Source organism: Juglans regia, chromosome 4 (assembly GCF_001411555.2).
Source record: "Juglans regia cultivar Chandler chromosome 4, Walnut 2.0, whole genome shotgun sequence".
Taxonomy (NCBI): domain Eukaryota; kingdom Viridiplantae; phylum Streptophyta; class Magnoliopsida; order Fagales; family Juglandaceae; genus Juglans; species Juglans regia.
In genome coordinates this window covers 31,102,078-31,120,323 of record NC_049904.1, presented here as the reverse complement: position 1 = coordinate 31,120,323, position 18,246 = coordinate 31,102,078, and positions in this window count along the sequence as shown.

Below are 18,246 nucleotides of genomic sequence, written 5' to 3'. Positions count from 1 at the left end.
GACTTATTGGGCAAAATATCTCTATCTTCAATCCAGTTGGTGTTTAAACGCTAAGCTTTCTGCTTAGCTAAAAAATAGCCACATCATTTCTTTCACGAAACACATGACTGGCTCTATAATCCATGCTTCTCAGACAAATCTGAAGCTCGTCTCAAAAATTCTCAAGATACCAAATATTATATTCTTCCCTAGTTAGCCATCTAACAAAAACTTGAGAGTCTGTCTCAATATGAATTCGATAAAAACCAAGCTGATAGCACCTCCAGACTCCTTCCAACAGATTTCTCATTTTAGCAAAATTGTTATAACCATTGCCTAAGAACATAGCAAAAGCCACACAGAATTTCCCAGCATCATCACAAATAACATCTCAGCTCCTGCCTGTCTTGGATTACCCAAACCACTACCATCCGTATTAAGCTTCACTTAATTATGTTGTGGCTGAATCCATTTCACCACTGATACTTTCTTAGGTTTAGGTAAACTCACAAGAATATCCAACCGTTTTAAAATATCAATATCCTTCTTAGGGAGATTCCTAGTTTTAATGGTCAATTGCATAATTCTCTGAATCCAAACTTTAATAGCAGGCCAAACCAAATTCACTGTATCACACTTGCCTTCATACATGACTTTACAACGCTAATCCCAAAGTTTTCAATAAATAATGGAATGAAAAAGTCCAAAAATAATTTGAACCTAAGTAGACTTGCTACCACTTGAGTGGACTTGGAATGAAGAAGTCTAAAAATAATCCGAAAATAATTCGAAACCAAAAATTCACTTGCTCTTACCAAGTACTAAAAGTATTCATATGTACACCTAATTGAATCGAAGTCAAGTGCTAAATATTTATAGCAACATCACATGTATAAAGCTTATGTTTAAGGTCCTCGATATGACTCGAAGAGCAGCAATGACATTTTGAAGCCATAGAGATACCAGCCAATTTAATATTGACATCCACACTCAAACAATTATTAATAGTTTTCCACATTACAATTGAAATTTTCTTAAGAATATTGGTATACCAAATCCAATGGCCAAAAGTAAAGGTGGGGCACGAACCCTAATACAATACCATAGATATAAGATAAGTTGAAATACTTTGTAAAATAGTGAGATATTTGAGTTGAAATGAGATAAGTTAGAAATAATTTATATTAAAATATTTCATGAGATTTTGAAAAAGCAGAGAGAACAAAGTTGAATAAAAATATTATAAACTTAAAATATTATTATGATATTATTTTAAGATATTATTTTTGTTTTAGTATTTGAAAAAATTGAATTGTTTTAAATATTTTATTTGTAAATTTGGAAAAATTATAAAGATTAAGTAATGATTAGATCAACAAGTTGAAAATTTGAAATTAAAAAATATTTATGTTTATAGTATTTAGATATTAAAATAAGATGAAATGAAATAAAATGAGAGTCTTTTATTATACAAATCAGGCCTTAATGTTTATACATCTCTTAAGGTATGTTTGGATGTTGAAATGAGTTGAGTTAAGATGATAAAATATTGTTAGAATATTATTTTTTAATATTATTATTATTTTAAAATTTGAAAAAGTTGAATTATTTATTATATTTTATATTAAAATTTAAAAAAATTATAATAATAAATTGAGATAAACTCACCCTTACACTTTTCTTTAAAAAATAGATAAACACGTTATTTATATGAAATTTTTGTTTTTTTTATCCGATGACAAGATGAGATACAAACTATCTTATCTAAGCTGGTACGGCTGGTTTGTCTGTGTAAACAAACGGTAAGTTTGAAGTTTCGTCCGTTCATCTCTCAAATCTCAACGCTGTGAACTGACGCTACAGTAACGCCTACAATGCTGCTACAGTAAAAATACAGTAACTTTACAGTAATGCCTTGTGCCCTTTCAAAACTAGGAGATTTTGAATAAATATAATTATATATTACAATAATCAATTTTATTGTTATAAATAATTACAATAAAAATATTTCGCTTTTCCTAATATATAGAATAATCAATATGTCATAATTAGAATAATAAAAATCAACAATGCTATTGATATTTTTGGGAGTATTGAAGGTGGCTGCAGTTTGAGGTTTTATTTGAAAATTCGAAACTAATAAATTGGGAAAAAAAAATAAGTACCACACTTTTAATATATATAATTCTTTATTCTATTTTTTTATTCTATTGTAATATATAATTAGAAAAATAGATTTCGAATATCATGAATATAGTACAATAAATATGTCATAATTAGAGTAATTTTGTTTAACAAAGACATGTGCTCATATTTGGGAATATTAGAATAATTACGGCTAACTACACAAAATATATTTTAGAAAAGTCAAAATATTTATGAGTTTTTAAATTAATAATAGATATTACTTATTTTCAATATATTCATAATATTTTTCACTCAATAATTAAAAATATTTTTCAATAATTGATTAGACCCACCACTTTATCAAATTCTCAAAAAGTTGAAATAATCTCATCTCATCTCACTATTAAAGTACACATTTTTTTACAAACCATCTCATATCATCTTAATTTAAAAATCTCACTACTATTTAAAATATCTCATTGCATATCATCTGAACTGCGTAATCAAATTTAATGATAAATCTCAAATTTTTTCAAACAGAATGTGCGGGACTTACTTATTTTAAAATTATATCCAACATATATATATATATATATATATATATTTATAAATAAAGACCAACAAAAGTTCCTTGCAAAAATTCATAAGAAAAATGCTTGGGAGATCAATAAACTAACCCTCCAAATGGACCGACACATATATTTTTTTTATTTAGTAGTTAAAGAAGTGATTAGTTTTAATGAATATATTTTACAGAATTTTAGAAAATGAGAAAAATTTAAATAAAAATATATTTTAAGTATTGTATTGGAATTTGTAAAAATTAATCAATAAAATTAAAAAATTATACTGAAGTTTGTATATATTAATTCTTATGTTTGAGTAAAGATTAGTTAATAATAAGATGAAAATTTTAAATTTGAAATAAAAATATTTTATATTTAAATGATATTTGAGAATACAATTGAGAAAAATTTGAAGGTTTTGAAAATGTTTGGTGATGTCAACTGAGTATCCAATCAATATTCTGGACTTAGATCTGTAGGTAAGATGTTGTTTACACCGGAAATAAACTCTGTGAGGTGATTGTGTAGCCGCAGCTTGCACGTGCTTTGACTTTCCGGTGAGTTTGAAAAGATTTGCACGTAAAAGTCTTTAGGGAGAGAAATATATAGTGAGGGACTGCGCATGTGCGCTTGCAAAGTAAGGTTTAAAATTACTGTCCAAACCCAAATGATTACGAGATAGAATTACCTTTGGTTAGTGAGAAGTGTTGAGAAGTGTTAAGAATATTTGTGAATAATAATAAAAAAGTAATAAAAAAATAATAATAAAATATTAAATAATAATAAAAAGTATGTGAAAAATAATGAATAGTAAAAAAATAGATAAAAAATAATAATAAAGTAAAGAATAATAACGAGAGTACTACTATTCTTTACACTTGCCAAACATACCCTAATATTTTCGTGATCAGTTACTATTTGTTATTTTACATTTTATAAAGAAAAATTATTAAAGTACGAGACATAAGAATAAATAGTGACTAATATATAGGAAAACTCATATTATGATAATGATAAATATAGTTGTACGTGACTTTATATGTGACGTATATTTATAAGAAAATGATAATACGCTTCGTGGTTTTGCTTCTTTATTTTGATTATTTATGTATTTATTTAATAGTTAAAAAAATAATTATTTGTGTATTGATGTATTTTTTTTAAAAATAAATCTATTTAAATATGTTTAAAAAATATAAAAAAATAAATCAAAAAATACAATTTGTACTAAGAGCACGCCCAATAGTCATCACTGGGCGTAATAGTAGCAGGGTCGTAATAGTAGCATATTTATAAATTTATAATAAAAATAATTTTACATATTTATAAATTTATAATAAAAATAATTTTACAATTTAACGTATCACGTCAAATTATATCAGTTTATAGTTTTATTTTTATAGAATTTATTTGCAGAATAATATTATATATTTGTGTATAGAATTATTTTATTATTAAATTGATATGTAGAGTAAATTATTTATATCACTTAAATAATAAAATTTAAAATTATTTTTTAAATTAAATTATATCGTTGATTGCGTAAGTACGTGAAGTGGTGACATATATGGCTGCCTCAAGCTGGCATGAAAAGGGAAAATTAAATTAAATAGAGGTAGATGATTCTGCAGCTTCAAGCCTTCCACGTTAGTATCATTCCCAGCACTAGGGTGCAAGGTCGGTGCTACTCTTATATACAGTACACGTACTGTTAACATGATAGCAAGCAGTGGGCCAGCGTGGAGTGGTCTACGTACTAGTTTCTATTTATGTTCAGCAAACCTATGTCCCCTACGAATGGTCCACTCCTTCATAAACCCCCCCTGTTTTTGTGGTTTTTTCCTCTGACCACACCCGTCTGTTTGGAAACGATACTTGTAGCTGTAGATGCGCAACCGACACGTGATTATTTAAAAAATATATATATATATAAAATTCGTATAAAAAAAATTAAATTTTAAATAATAATTTTTTTAAAAATAATTATATAATATTTATATAAGTTCCACATTCATCATCTCCAATATTACACTTTTCTTTCTTGTTTTTTTGTGTTTTTTAATACGACAGTACCCAAACTACCCATGCATTGCCGACGTCCTTTGCGGGAACAACGTCCGCAAGACGAGGGATGCCGAACGAGTGGCAGATCATGCAGCCCAGAAAAGCTAGCTAGTAGCTACTGCTGCGCTGACGGAGTAATGACACAGCACATTTCGCAATATATATATAGTAAAAAAAAATTATACTAATAACCTACTGTTCACTTTTATATTACACATTTATAATTTTTTTTATAAGATATATAAATATTTTTCATAAAATGTGATTATATTTTTTATAGGATGTAAAATATGAAATGATAAATAGTGATTGATAAAAATAAATTATATAATAATATAAAATATTTGTTTAAAATTATTATGTAAATTATCGTGAATGTATTTATTTATTTTTTTCTCAAAAAGATGTCAACTGCCCGCTCATGCGTGCAATTAATATAGCCACCAAAAAGAGGTTGAGGTTGGGAGCCGGAGGGGCCGGAGCTCATGAAGGTTCAATGAATGAATTGATGAGAAGAGTACTTGAGCTCAAAATTGAATTCGGAACCTCCTTGAATTCAATTTTCTCGAACAAAACGTTGACTAATTTAGAGTTTTTTTAAGAGGACTATTATCAAATATCCTTTTATTAAAAAATAGAATTAAGGGTAAGAAAAATACTTATGAGGGAGGTTGTCACGAGATAGACCACACGGGACCAAGCCAATGAGGTATCGATGGATTTAAGGGTAACTTGACAGTAGGAAATTGATATGAAAGGATAGGATGGGCCGGGCTGAGCTGAGCTGAGCTGGGCTGGGCCAAGAAGAGCGAGGTCGGCCCATGAAGCCCATAAAGAAGCAGAAAAGTAGCATGCACGTAGACCCCTGAACCTGAAGGCCTAACACATCTATTGGCCAACAATCCATATATACAGGGTCAGAGACAACACTGGTTCCTAGACACCAACAGGTAGACAAACTTGGATGGTGGGCGTGCTAGGCCGAGACCACTTCACATCTAATGAAGGTCGAAGATAGACATGCCTCGACATGAACCCTAGACTGTCAGCGATTGCTACGATCAGGCATGGAAGACTTGTCACGTGGCATAAGGTTGGAAGAGGGCACAACCTGAATACGAAGTGAATCACCATGATCCCGCTTTCCAAGGGACCACCCCTACCAAGTATATATACCCCCCATCGCGGAGGAAAAAACTTTTTAAGCACTTTCATTTGAGCTCTCTTGAATCATAGGCTGAAAATCGAAACTAACTTAGGTATCGGAAGTGTTTCTCACCACTCCGAGTCCATTCCTCTATATTCGTAGGAATGAATCGACTCATCGCGAAGTTGCTCGGGCTGCGAAACACGATATCAATAATGGCATCGTCTGTGAGATATATCCTATGGAAGCGTGTCATTCGCATGTCGACAATGACGCATTCCCATACCACACAGAGAGAAGAATATCAGTTTGGAACAATGGAGGCAAGGCTCACCGAAATGGAAGACACGATATAGAAGCTGATGGAGGAGGTGGGAGCTCTCCTGCAAGAAAACGTCACGTTACGAAGAACCAATGAAGAACTGGTGGGAGGAAAAAAAATCCAACTACAACGAGCACGCCGAATCACGGCGCATCCCAGAGATCACTATGACTGAAGAAGAGAGACACAGGTTACACCTCGAGCTCCGGGAGCTCGGGGACAAGTACGCAGAGATGACCAGGCAAATGGGCGCATCATCCTCTATAGATCAACTGCTCACTAGTACGGATCTACCGTACAATGCAGAAGTCATAGTCGTCCCTTTCCCGCCCAAGTTCAAAGTCCCCCAAACGGAAGCATACAACTGGTTCAAGGACCCGCTGGAACACTTGGAGATGTTCAAAACTCACGTGACCCTTCATGGGTTCCCATGAGAGATCAGTGCCGAGCCTTCCCACTGACGCTAAAGGGTGAAGCGAGGCCTGGATTGGATCACTACCATTGGGGTCAGTTAACAGCTTCAACGAGCTGTCCCATATCTTTATAATGCAGTTTATGGCCAACCAAAAGAGGAGGCACCCCGGGCTACCTACCTCCTAACGGTAAACCAACCCGACGATGAAAACCTGAAATCATACCTCTCCTGATTCAATTGAGAGCACATGATCACGGACGACCAAGATGAAAAGATTACCCTGACGACCTTGCTAGGGGAGGCGGCCCTCCTAGAGGAGAACTGGCTGCTGAACCCGTTCATGACAGAGATAGCGCAAAAGACCCACACGACGCTAAGAGAGTTCATGGACTGAGTTGACGACTTTATCAATGCCGAGGACACCATTCAGGCTCTAACGACCTCCCAAAAAATTGAGCTGGAACAGGCAGATAAGAAAGCCATGGGGCATAATAGTGGAGCAAACCGTGAAGGCAACAAAAAGGGCATACCGGAAGTCAAGTGAAGAAATTAGGCACCAGTTCGGGTGCACAGCGGACCATGCACATATGAGTATGGCCGTAGAAGGTGGGCGTGCCCCGAACTCACGGGAGGAACCTCGACTAGGTCAGAAGAGCCACAAATACTGCACCTACCACCGGGCGGACCAGCATTGGACCAAGAACTACTATACACTGAAACAGAGGATGGAAAAGCTGGGGAGACTATTGGAACAACAACACTAAAGGGACAAAAGGTCGGTGATACGAGCAAATGACACCAAAGGCCCCGACGGAGTAAGAGCCTAAGAAGACAAAAGGCTAGAACAGGGGCCCAAAGGAGCCCGCGACGTCGGAGCTCAGTAAGGATGGACAACCTTGTAGGTGAGATTCGCACTATCGTTGGGATATGAAGGAGGAGGGCCCACCTCGTCGGCCTGAAGGAACCACGTCCGCATAGCTCGATACGAGAAAGTGTTCACAACGGGGAGGGTCGTCGCTGGCGCTAGGAGACACACGGATGGAGCCATCGTAACATTTAGTAAGAAAGACGAAGAGGGCATCCTCCACCCCCTTGACGATGCCTTGGTAGTCACCGTGCAGGTCACCAACTTCACGACGCAAAGAGTCTTGATTGACAATGGCAGCTCGGTATACATCCTATTCTAAGAGGCCTTCGTTAGGAAGGGAATCAGCCTTGACTAACTGCACCCAGCCACGATGCCACTCAAGGGTTTCATAGGGGACATCGTTCAGCCAATGGGAGTTATTACCTTATCCGTTCTGGCTGGAAAGTCCCCTAAAACTTCAGCCATGATGGCCGACTTCCTAGTGGTGAAGGCCCCTCCTCGCACAACGTGATATTGGGTCGCCCCGCCTTGAATAATTTAAAGGCTCGATGGTCCCAACGAACACGATGGCTCGATGACTGGGTTCAAGGGAAGCCAGGTTTAAAGCGTTGAAATCGTTCGCAGGGTGCTCTTGCATATAATCTCTTAGCCGCTCGAGACCCTCCTCGTAGCCATATCCCCAGGCCTCATCCCGAGTAGCTCCGACACACTTGATCTGGGACATGACCACTCCCAGTAGGTGCGACTAGACACCAGACTAGATTCCATGCCGAGATACGAACATCTCGGGCTAGGATGGTGTTGGTCACAACGATTAGCTTTGTTTCCAAGGAGCAGACCTGGGCCTCGCGTTGCTGTACAAGGGCTTTCTAGCGACGGACCGATCGGGTCAGCTCAAAGTGCTTGGATAGTAGCCGTGAACGCTGCCCGACGTCTGATGCACGTTCCTTAAGCAGCTAATCTCGTTCTTCTCCTACTCCAGGAGCCCCCTTTATGCCAACTCCAGATCCTCATCTTGCCTCTGCAAGTCTTGCTGGACCTTGACGCACTCATCCCTGAGACGCTTGCACTCTGAAGTGACTCGGGAAAGATCTTCCTTAGTCCTGCCCATCTCGCTCTCCATAAGGGCATTCTCGTCTCGGAGCTCCCTGCCCCTCTCCCCACGCTCCTCCATGATCATACCAGCCAATTGGTCCGCAACCTGCGTCACAAGCAATGTTAAGAAGAGAAAAGTTTCAGAGGATTGAACAAAGTGCAAACAAAAGATACTTGGGCGTAGACGAGCCTTAGGTTGCGTTTTGATGTTGAGCTAAGCTCAGCTGAGTTCAGTTCTTTATAAATAGTAGTAAGTTGAGAAGGTTGAGTGAGTTTTGTGGGGTATACTTAAAATGAGTTTATGTCTGTTTGGATGTTAAGATGAGTTTACAGATATTTATGAAAAGTTGTAAAATAATTGAGACCCACCACTGTTGACCTAACATTTTTGTTCCCCACGCGCTGTTCATGGAGATTCTATAAAAAAAAAATTTTTGTTCCCCGCACAAACCAAGAGAAAGATTATAGCAACAAGAAAAAAAAAAAAGAGGGAAAATAAGCTTTTGTCATGAGAAAGAGAGAGTTGACGGCAACAAAAAGTAAAAAGTAATCATAAGCGTCAGCTTTTTCAGCCTTCAGTCATGTCCATCTACAGGAAATGAATTCACCGAATTCATGTCTTGATGCAGTTAAGGTGGAGTGTTTGGATGGTTGAATGAGTTTAAAAGTGGAGGATACTCAACTTAGTTTGGGATCTAAATGAAGTCTTAACCTTTGAGCCTCCCGGTCAATCGCTTCAGCCCAAGCCCTTTTGAAGCTTGAACCTGTCGTCTGGGGCCTCTCTGTCTTAGCATATGGGGATGGTCCGACACCCCGTAATTGCCACAAAGGCCTAGACGTGTCTAGGGCTGATTCGAAGGAGGGGTCGCAATCCTCCGGTACTTCGCCAACGGCGTTGGTTCGGGTGCTAGGCCCTAATGAGGGTTCATCACTCGTCACAAGTGCTTCTTCAGTCCTGGGGGCGACCTCCACCCCAGGAAAGCTCGACTCGCCCATAGAGGGAGATTGTATCTTCGCTTCATCTGAACCCAAGTAGGAGCCAACATCTGGCTTTGGGGAGTGGTCGATGAAAGGTGATGGGATAGACATGCAGTCATCAATCAACTTCACGATAAAAGAAGAACTTGACATGGCCTCCTCTTGGTCAATCAGCCTAGAACCAGTAGGGGAAGAGGGAGCTTCCATCAGAACGGTTGGAGGAATAGGGTCATCTAGTGAGGGTAATTCTTCGAAGGAGGGGAATGACTCGACCTCCAATGTAGGTCCACAAGGTGCGGGTTTGAGAAAGACGTTGAAGAAGGTCATCTGAAGGACGACACAACCCGAGGTCGACAAGGCCACGGGGAGAACAAACGAGGGGGCGCTACTCCTGCGCAAGGATTTGACAAGAGGAGAGGCTGGGATCTCAGCGTAGTCGAACCTTCCGCCACCCCTAGGCATAGGACGGGACCAAGAGCCCCTCGCCTCCTCCCTCATGTTCAGCGTGATGGATAAACTCTTGTTGTTGGGCACATAAGACCAGATGGCCTGGACTTGGGAATTCTTGGTGAACCTTCTTCCCTTTGGATACTCCCATCCTGAGCTAGTGACAACAAAGAACCGTTGAGACCATTCTTTGATGTGGGAGTGCCCTTTTTTCAGGTTGGCGATGCACTTCACAGAAGCTGCACAAGCTCACATTGAAACGCAGCACTCAGTACACTTGGAGAAACTCCCGAGTTGTCAAATCAGGATACTCCTTTGAACCAAAGCTGAGCACCCTGCGAAAGATCCCGCAGCTAGCAACCAGAAGCCGCCAGGCGTTCGGGTGGAGCTGTGCCAGGGCCAGCCCCAGAAAGTTGAGAATATCCTGGATGGGGCGGCATAACGGAAGACGAAGGCCATTCGCAAACATCAAGGGGTAGAGCGCAACCCGAGACGTCATCCCATCAAAGTCCACCGCCATCCCAGGGATCTCTAGAACTACCGACTCCCCAATGTTGTACGCCCTCCTCAACTCGCGGAGGTCATCTACAGAGATTGACGACTCCAGGCTCCGCCCAACGAAGTACAAATAGTGAGTGTTAAGGGAAAGGAATTAGGAAAATAGGCCTGAAGGAAAGAAGCGAGAGAGTTAAGGGAAAGGAATTAGGAAAATAGGCCTGAAGGAAAATGCAGAAGGATGATAAGCAGAAATGACAGAAAATGGGAGAAATTGAGGCTTTATATAGAGAAGGACGTAACAGTTGATATTATGTAGACAACGAAACAAACCCGAGCCATAAACCCAAGGGACATGCCAGGTCTCAAGAAACGGGAGGAGTGGCATTGTAGAACCTAATCGACGCGAACCCACGAAAGCGTAAAGAGCAAGTAATGAGCGCGTGGGAAGCATGGTCTAATACGCAGACCAGTGCGTGGGCAGAATTCCCCTGCCCTGAACCGTCGGATAACGAAGGGGTGGGAAGAACCCAATGCGCCGTCAAGTCATTAATGATGCAATTGAACAGTAAGGGGTGCCAGACGTGCCCCGAGGGGAATTGACCTGAGAAATGTGGAAGGAAACGTTTTGAGTTCTCACCACATGTGTATGGTGGGAATTTGAGGGGTACTGTGATCGAGGTTGTCTCCAGTGTTGGGCCAAACCACACATGCCCTACCCACCAAGCACCGATGGGTCTAAGGGTAGAACGACAGTAGAAAATCGGTATGAAATGATAGGATGGGTCGGGCTAAGAAAGGCGATGTCGGCCTAGGAATCCCAGAAAGAACCAACAAAGTAGCATGCACAAGATGTGGACCCCTGGGTCAGAAGGCCTGCCACTTCTACTGGCCGACAATCCATATACACAAGGTGAGGGACAACCTTGATCCTTAGACACCGATGGCTGGACAAATCTAGAAAGTGGGCACGCCATGTCGAGATCACCCCACATTTAATGAAGGTTGGAGACGAACAAGCCACGACTTGAACCCTGGACTGTCAACGGTTGTCAAGATCAAGCATGGATGACATGTTGCACGGCACAAGGTTGGAAGAGGGCACAACCTGAGTACGGAGTGGCATCGCCATGATTGGCTTGCCCAGGGGACCACCCCTACCTGGTATATACACCCCCTTTGCAGGGGGGAGAGTGGGACTCTCTAAGCACTTTCATTTGACTTCCTTTAACTCATAGACTAACAATCCAAACTGACTTAGGTATCAAAGTTGTTTCTCACCGCCCCGAGCTCTCATTCTTCCATATTTGCAAAAATGAATCGACCTATTGCGGAGTTATTCGGGCTGCGAAACATGACATCAATAATACCTATTATATTTTTCAAGATTCATGAGTGCCAAATTTTCTGGTAATTTTTTAGAATTATTTTTATAAAACTCAAGCAAATCGTTCACATTTTGAAAACAATGACAAGTATTGACAAATCTATGCACAAGTTTGGAGAGAAAATGAGTTACCAAAATATGAAAAATACTTGTTTTAAATGTGTTGAGAAGCTTAAGAAAATTCTCAATTTTTTTCGCTACAAATTTTCTAAAAAGTATTGTCTGCTAAGAATTGCATCTTAATATATATATATATATATATATATATAACATTATAATTAAAATTGAATAATTGAAAAATAATTAGAAAGGTAAAAGCAACACCGACAAATCTTGGAGAAAAAACGTGTTAGAAACGTATAAGCAAGCTAGTAAAAAAAGTAGTGCATGTTTGAAATTGTGGTAGAAAATATAATTTATAATTTTAGGATTTATATCTTATAACTTAAATAATAAGCTCTATACTTCAAAAGTTATTTACTATTTGATAAACATGTATCTAAAATATTTTTAAAATTAATTACATTAATTTTTTAAAAATATACAATTATTTGCATGGACTTTTCGATAAAAGCTTCAATTTGGTACTTTTAAAAAAGTAAATTTTCAACTTTTTAAGGTGATTAAAACATTTTTTATAAATTTATCAAACATCTAATTTTTTTTTAAAAGATCTTTCAAATAGTTAAAAATACTTTTTGAGCTTCTAAACTCATTCCCAAACAGGCTCGTAAAGTGCTCACTTACAAAATTGTCCATGAAAAATAAGCCCTTCTTTGAAAAAATAATGCATCTCATCTGATTTTAAAATTTTCTTCGGAAATATCATTTAAATATAAATATTTTTTAATTTAAAATATTCAACTTTTTCATCTACCAATTACTTAATTATTACAACTTTTTTAAATTTTTAAACAAAATACAAAAAATAATATAATTTTTTTTCAAATTTCAAAACAAAAATTATATTAAAAATTAAAATAAAATAGTGTACTGATGGAGCTCCAACTGCATTATTTTAGTTTATGATATCATGTTTGAGATGGAGACATCCCAGAATGTATCCGGGCATAAATATAAGTTTTTCTTATGAATAAATGATGACATTTTTTTTTAAAAAAAACATTAATTTCCATTAATGCTTCCTTCATATTATATATATATATATATATATATATATATATTTATCAGTACTAAACTAGCCAGTTGGCCGTAGCTATATAGGTAGCTTGATCCATGCTCTTAAAGATTATATATGTACAGCTGCACCTATATATGCATATTAATTTGTGGGCTTTAATTCTAATATTGTTACTACTAATTTCACTACAACAAGCCAATTAAATACTACATATGTTAATAATATATGTCACGCTTTTCTACACTGAGCTATATATGTTATACACTATTGCTTTCCCTGTTTGCCACTATCTACTAACTAGTGGCAGGGTCCATGCTCGCTCTTGTCTAGAGATGTACTGTGGGGAAAGCGACTCCATGAATATGATGGTTGAAAAAATCATACACATATAATTCTTTACATATCTATTTTATAAGTGATAGGTATTTTTATAAAATAACTTATAAAATAACATCGATTCATAGAAATACTTTAATTTAAAGTATGGTTGTATAATGATATGTAAAAAGGATTGTACGTATATCAATACTATCTGATCTTGAGCAAATTACACCAATTATATATAAAGTAATGCTTGTTATAATCATTTATGGATTGTACAAACGTCGTGTCCTATTTATGGATTCATTCCAATTTTAACAATTTGGAATATATATATATAGGCATAATATGTAAACTTATAGTAATTAATCTTGATAGTCGCATTTAATTTCATAAGATTACAAAAATATATCTGTCGGGCCTTTTTAAATCATAAAAAATATTTAAATAAAAAGAGAAATACTCTAACTACAAAGTGATTATAAAAAAATAATCTCATAAATTAATATGGATTGTCAGATTATAAAATTATTTTTATTATAAAATAAATATGATAAATTACTTAAAATTATATCAATTGATGAGATTATTTTTATATAAATTTTTGTGGTATATCACTCCTCAAATAAAAAAGTTGCAAGAAAATCTTAATCTGTGCGTTTAGGACAAGTGTATAATCTGAAAAGCCCATCATCAAATTCCCAAGCAAGAAACTGTTGTGGAGGTGAAATAAATGAACATAGCATAGCATAGCCTGGGCCAGGCCCACTTTTGATACTTTCCTCCCTCACCTTTTCTTTTCTTTTTATTTTTCCACCCAATTAATCAACGGCTGGAAACTCTCCCAACCTCTACCAATTCGATCAAATCTGATGGTGAGTAATTGTTAATTTACTTCTCATTCCCCTGATCTTGAATTCGAAACAGGAAGTAATAAAATAAAACAAAAATACAAATTAAATTGTTGTTTGGAAGTAAATAAAAAAAAATATTCTATTCATAAGTTTCACATACCATCTTTTTTGTTATTTTTTTTAATTTTTTTTATTAAATATGTGATATATAGATGATGAGTAGAAATATTTAATTATTTTAAAAAGAATAAAACCAACAAAAATTTAAAAAATAAAAGAATAAAATAAATTGTGTTACGTGGTGTGAGAGGTTTATGAAAAGTAAAGCTCAAAAAAGAAAGGGTAAGGCTGGTCTTAGAATGTGTAAATTCTGTCTAATTCATTTAAAATTTTTTTTGTGTATCTTAGATTTATTTACTTTTTAAAGAGAGTATGCATAATTTACACGTTATAAGATTATAAATATTATTTTCTATAAATAAAATAAAATATTTAAAATTGAGTATCATTTTTGGAATAAAAGGAATAAATAAAGAAATAAAACGCAGCTGGTTTTGATTTATAAATGATATTAGATTACTTTAGATAAAAGATAAAAGTTTAAAAAATATTATTAAAATATTATTTTTTAATATTATTATTATTTTAAAATTTAAAAAAATTAAATTAAAATTTAAAAAAGTTGAATTATTTATTATATTTTATATAAAAATTAAAAAAATTAAAATTATAAAATGAGATGTGAAGAACTACTTTTGAATACAAACGGGCCTATAATTACAAAAATAATTATATATATATATATATAAATATATATACATATAGTGAGACCAAACAAAAATTATAAAGATAAAGTGAAAAGAGGACTGGCTGAAGCAAAAGATTAACCGACAAGTTGTCGGGCACCATAATTTATTTATATATTTTTTGTTAAAAAAAAAGTGCAAAACAGCCAAGAGATTAGTGCCGAATGTGTAAGATAAGTAGGCAGGTTTTAGGATGAATTAAAAACTCTATTGAAAATTTCTAAGAATTAAAGAATATTTTTATGAAATATATTTTATAATTTAATGGCTTTTGAAAAATAGATGAGAAATGCTGCGGGACGGTCAGGCTATTAAAGATAGAAGGGTAGCCTTCCATTGAGACGGTGATACGTAGGGAAAAATATAATAGACTAATTAGAACTCACCACATAGAATCACAGCACGCAAGACCAATTTATTCTTTATTTCATCTCTCCAGACCTCTTCCTTATTTCATCTCCATATGGGTGGCCTTGTAGCCCTTTCCAAAACCTGTCGCATATTCTTAGTCATCTCCTTCACAGAGCTCTCATCTATTTCATAAACTTTCAGCTCATCTCATCTCTAACCGACATGATGTCAGCACAAATCTAAAATATTTTATATCTAGAAGAGTAGGACCCCATTTTTATCACTGTCTTTAAAGTATGCTGCATAAACTAAGGCATAATACAAGCAAACACCCATGCAACCCCCCAAAACACAAAAACTTCAATTTAGAGATTTTTTTTTTTTTTTTTTTGGGATTAGAGGGATAGCCTTTATGATGGGTACGTATGAAGTTTTTTTTTTTTTTTTTGCCTTTTTCAACTGTTCATAGGCATCACAACAGTTATAGTGGAGGATTTTAATGGAGGAGAAATGTGTCTTGAGCCAAGGAGTATCTAAAGGAGATTTAAGAAAATTAGAAATGATTATTCGCGAGAAAAAGGGGGCACGCAGGATGTATTCAAGAGGAGGGAGAAGAAGATGAAAGAGAGAGAGAGCGTGAGGGAGAGGCTGTATGGGTCTATGATCATGTGTATACAAGTTTAGACTAAACACTATAAAGTATTTACGTAGTGCACAACCATTAGAAGACTGCTTAATGAAGAAGAGCAACCGGACCACTCCCTAGCTTTTCTCAAAAGTGATTGAGTCTGTTGATTTGGCCTAGTTTGGGTGTATTTTCAGAATACTTCACTATTATTTATTATTTTATTATTATTTTTTATAAACTTTTTGTTATTATTTATTACTATTTAATATTCAATCATTACTTTTTATTATTTTTTCACTATTATTTAAATAATATTTAAAAATATTTCACTACTTAAACGCAATCTTAATGCCGAGAGAGATAAAATTTTGTATTTTTCTAATCACAAAAATTGTTTTTAATTGCTAGACAAAGTTTTTTTAGAAATTAGAAATGAAAATTGTCATGGTTTATATAAAGATTAGATTTTCCTCTAAATCTGTAATTTGGTCTCACGTGATCCTTGTTTTGTGAAAATGTTCATCACTGTTTTGATGAGTTTCATGGCCACACGGCCCACACCTAATATTTTCTGGACGAATCCAAATTCCATCCGATTGATATATACAAATATATTTGTTTGTTGGTTTATTATATTTGATGGGCTCAACAACTCAATCATTCAATGAGAATCATTGAGAATTGACCATTAAATGAAACAAAAGTGTGATTAGATCAAGTGTTTGATAACATGTCCTTTCGTGATTGACTCTTGCTTAATCCTTCTTGTTTTTTACTTCTTTTTCCCCTTAGCCTGCCACCCTTAGAGCATTAATATTGGTCTATATATATGCATATGTAAAGTCAAATTTATATAATATGACCCTAAAATCTTTTACATTGGCTTATGCATATCCAAATATTTAGCTACCTATGAATAGTATTTATCCAAATTTGGATAACCACTATTCACCCTACAAATCATATTTAAATAATTATTTCTCTCTCCTCCCACTCTCTCTCACACAATCCTTTCATTTTCTCCCTCCTTCAACAACAAAACAAACATTCACTTGCACATTCATTTTATTATTATAATATATTATATATATATTTTTCATTTTATTATATTTTTAATATATTATTATTAAAAAATTATATTTTTTATTATTATATTTGTATTATTAATGTCAAATATATGTAGTGGATGTTAATTGTAAAATATATATAAAAAAATAGATTTTAGCAAAAAAGTAATAATAATAAAATAATAATATTTTATTATTATTTTATCTCAAATATGCATAAGTCAATGTGAGAATTTTGCTTGAATGACAAAGTGGATATGCAAAAGAGGTAATTTTGCATATGCATATGCATAAACCAATGCTAATGCTCTATTAAGGACTAGTTTGACAGGGAAACCATTTTAATTTATCTTATTATTATAATATTTTAAAATTTTAAATAAAATAAAATAAATAATTTAATTTTTTAAATATTATAATAAAAATAATATTTTATTTAATTTTCATTTCATTTCATCTCATCTCAACTCATTATCTAAATTAAATATAATTATTAAGTATTAAACAGAAAATAATACTAAATATAATTTTAGAATATATAAATAAAAGGTATGCCAAATATCAATAGTGTATAGAAAATTGCAAGTATCTATAAATACTTTTTAAAAAATATTTAAAATTAAAAATAGTAGATTTTTAATAAATAAATTATTCTATAATTATGTTAATAATATCATTCTTTATTTTAAATATCATTTTCGATCTTATTACATCTTATTTAAATAATTGACGTATTTGATATTTGAAATTTACTCTATTACGATAACACGACTTTTTAGATCCGGAGTTATCAATTTTGACTTTTGCTCTCAAGGGTCATTAGCGTCATTTCATTGCTCACAGCCTCACGCATGAAAATGAGTTTCTCCAACCTTCTAAGCAGGCGGCGCCGGCAAAATGAAGCCGGCAATTGCATCGACGACGATGAGCTTGCACGTAAGCTACCACACGTGTTCCCATAACAACGAATTCACCCATCTATTTGACTGAAATCACAGAGCTGCCATTACGCACCACGAGACAAGGATTGGTGCGGTGCATGACTGTCTTGCGCAGTGGTCCATCTTGTAATTCAATTCAAATGAAACGAAGGGTCTATTTGGAAGTATCGGTTTTACTATTTATAAATGATTAGGCTTTGTTTGTTTGGTTAGTGAGTTTCTTCGTATTATTTTAGACTACTTTATT